The following is a 3,624-nucleotide window of genomic DNA, read 5'->3' on the forward strand; positions in this document are numbered from 1 at the left end:
ATACAAGCCAGGATGCCATTGGCCTTCTTGGCCACCTGGGCACACTGCTGGCTCATGCTCAGCCGAGCATCGACTAATACCCCTAGGTCCGTTTCCTCCATACAACTTTCCAGCCACTCTGCCCCAAGCCTGTAGCGTTGCCTGGGGTCGTTGCGGCCAAAGTGCAGGACCCGGCACTTGGTCTTGTTGAACCTCATCCCATTGGCTTCAGCCCAGAGATCCAGCCTGTCCAGATCTCTCTGTAGGGCCTTTCTATCCCCAGGCAGATCGACACTTCCTGCCAGCTTGGTGTCGTCTGCAAACTTACTGAGGGTGCTCTCAATGCCCTCATCCAGGTCATCAATAAAGATATTGAGGAGGACAGGCCCCAGCACCAACCCCTGGGCAACACCACTCATGTCTGGTCGCTAGCTGGATTTAACTCCATTAACCATCACTCTCTGGGCCCGGCCCTCCAGCCAGCTCCTTACCCAGCAAAGGGTGTCCAAGCCATGGGCTGCCAGCTTCTCCAAGAGAATACATTCCCACTTGTGAAGCAGAAAAGTTCTGAAGGATAAATCTTTCAACTCAAGCAGTCTTTCCCACTTAAAGCTTCTAAACTGTTTCTATTTTTGCTATTACTAATATTAATTGCTATTACTGGGACTAATGCTGTTAAACGTACACAGATTACTTCAAGAATAAAAAGAAATTACTGCTTTTCAAGAAAATGTGGAACTGCACACATTGCAGTGGCAACATCAGTTACGTTTTAATAGTACAGCACCAAGAATACAGTAGATGCTGGAGAATCAGCCTGCCATGAAATGGGTGTGTACTGAGGCCCTGAGAGCAACAGGCAGTGAGACAGAAATTTTCCTTTGGACTTCCAACCTGTGAGGTATGGCAGGGAGCAGTATGGCTGTTTTCCAGGGGTGCCATTGAGGAGGTAACATGGCTGGTAGAGTGCCGCGGATTTTCCAGGGATTTAGAGCCGAACGCTACACGGTGCGGGAAGCATGGCAATCTCAATATGAGTACGCAAGCTTCAACTTTAATGGAGTACTTCACAACATATATAGAAACTGAGTTACACCTGGCAAACTGCCATTGGTGGGGCTACCCCAGCCCCATCCTCTGATTGGTGATTACAACTTGTTGAACAAACAAAACCAAACAGCAACCACCCCCCTGTGCCCAACAGTTAACCTCCTGCTACTTCTGTCCTTGGGCTCCGCCCCACCCAAGGACCCCTAGGCTCTGCCAACCGTCCACCCAGAACTACTCCATACACACACTCTGCAGTACTTCCTTGCTCGTACAGTCACTCAAGTGATCCGTGGCCACCCTAATCCTGCAACAATTCCACCTTTTTCTTTTTGTACGAGCAAGGCTGACTGCGTAAGCCGTCTTACCCCATGCACCCGTTGTAACCCCTCTTTGATTAAAGTAGTTAGCCAGGAGGACAGGCCCCTGAACAGTCCCCGTAGCCAACTGTCAGATGGATTAATGTTCTGAGGATCATGTAGAGTCTGGAGATCCGTGTGGAGGCATCAGGATGGATGTGTATAGTAAAGAAACAGTCCTTAAGGTCCACTATTAAAAGATGTCAGTCCTGTGGTATCATTGCTGGATTCAGAAGGCCTGGCTGTAAGGCCCCCATCGCTTGCATGAAGCAGCTGGTATTTTCCAGATTTTTTCTTGATGATGAATATCGGAGTTTTCCATGGGCTAGTGGATGGCTTTATATGTCCGTTCTCCAACTGTTCCTGGACCAACATGGACACTTGCTGCAGGTTTTCCCTCTTTAGCAGCCACGGCTCAATCCATACTGGCGTGTCGATGAGCCTGTAATCGAGGAGACAGCCACAGGCTTGGTATCGGTAGGCGTTGTATCTACTGCGGTTGCCAGGTCCAGGCCGATACTTCCTCTGGTGGCGGGGCAGAGGGAACAGTTGCCTGAGGCTCCATCATTGGGACCGGAGCAGGTTGGGATGTCACAAGAGGTTGATGGTCCCATCTGATCCTTGCACACCGGCTGCGGGCTCAGTGCAGGGGCTGCTACTGTTGTCATTGCTCATCAACCCTTCACACTTGAGTCCCTGTTTCCCGCCGTTCAGCAAACAGACGTGTCGTTGGTCACGGAGTTGCACCACTGGCACCATACACTAACCCTACAGCCTTTTCTAACGTGACCCTCCCCTTCCGCATAAATCCCCGACCCTTTGGACGACCCTCCCCTCTGGAATCCCTGGCCGGGGACAGCGGGGCCAAGGCAGCAAACACCTGGGTTTGTGCTTGCAGCAACTTATCGCTCAGCTGTTGCACAGCTTCTACCAAGAATGCTTGTGGTCCCACTGGCACACGACTCATACGCTCTAACATCATTTCAATAGTGGCATCCATAGGCAAGGTGACCAATATGGCTTTCGTGGCAGCATTGCAATTTTGCATGGCACACTGGCGGAGCAATGCCCCTTTCATCCAATCGGGGACGTCACCTTGGTTAATTGCCTCCGTTACCTTGTCTATAAAGCTGACAAAAGATTCCTCTCTTCCTTGTTTCAAGGACATATACGATGGAGTGGGGACAGTTGTCTTAACCATTCCTATTGCCCGCATTGCTAATTGCATACTTTCGACACACATACTCCGGCCCCATTTGAACTTGCATGGCTGGGGTGGCAAACAACCCTGTCCCCATTAGTTGTTGCGTGGTTACCCCGAACAACAGGTCTGGGGGCGTGGCGCGTTAGCGCTCATATCACAGAGGCGCTGCCAGTGAGCTTGCCACAATAACTGCTCTGATTGGGACATTACCATACGGACAATAGTCTTTATGTCTTCTGGCACCAGCACCCCACTCCCCCAAATGTAGGCTAGCATTTGCTTTGATGGCTCCCCATGCAGCCCAGTCTCATTTACTGTTGCCTGTAATTGTGCTAATAATTTCCAATTTAAGGGAAAACGTTCGCCCTGCAAGCCTCCCGAACCCTGTTCAAACCGTACTGGGAAAGCTTGCCCTATTAACCCCAGCGCCTCGAGGTCTTGGCCAGCAACAGCATCTCACGCAATCGCTGACCAATTAACACCTCGTACTGACGACACTCGGGGAATTCTCTTTGCCGCGGATTTTCCATGGATTTAGAGCCGAACGCTACACGGTGCGGGAAGCATGACAATCTCAATATGAGTACGCAAGCTTCAACTTTAATGGAGTACTTCACAACATATATAGAAACCGAGTTACACCTGGCAAACTGCCATTGGTGGGGCTACCCCAGCCCCATCCTCTGATTGGTGATTACAACTTGTTGAACAAACAAAACCAAACAGCAACCACCCCCCCCTGTGCCCAACAGTTAACCTCCTGATACTTCTGTCCTTGGGCTCCGCCCCACCCAAGGACCCCTAGGCCCTGCCAACCGTCCACCCAGAACTACTCCATACACACACTCTGCAGTACTTCCTTGCTCGTACAGTCACTCAAGTGATCCGTGGCCACCCTAATCCTGCAACAGTAGAGCAGGAGCATCACCAGCTGAGAAACGTCCCATAGTACCCATGTGAGGGAGAAGCACTAGAGGTTGTAGCTAGGTTCAGTCAAGGCTCCAAGTGAGTCCTCTGCAGGTCAAGGTTGAATCC

This window comes from Numida meleagris, chromosome 2 (assembly GCF_002078875.1).
Source record: "Numida meleagris isolate 19003 breed g44 Domestic line chromosome 2, NumMel1.0, whole genome shotgun sequence".
NCBI classification, from domain to species: Eukaryota; Metazoa; Chordata; class Aves; order Galliformes; family Numididae; genus Numida; species Numida meleagris.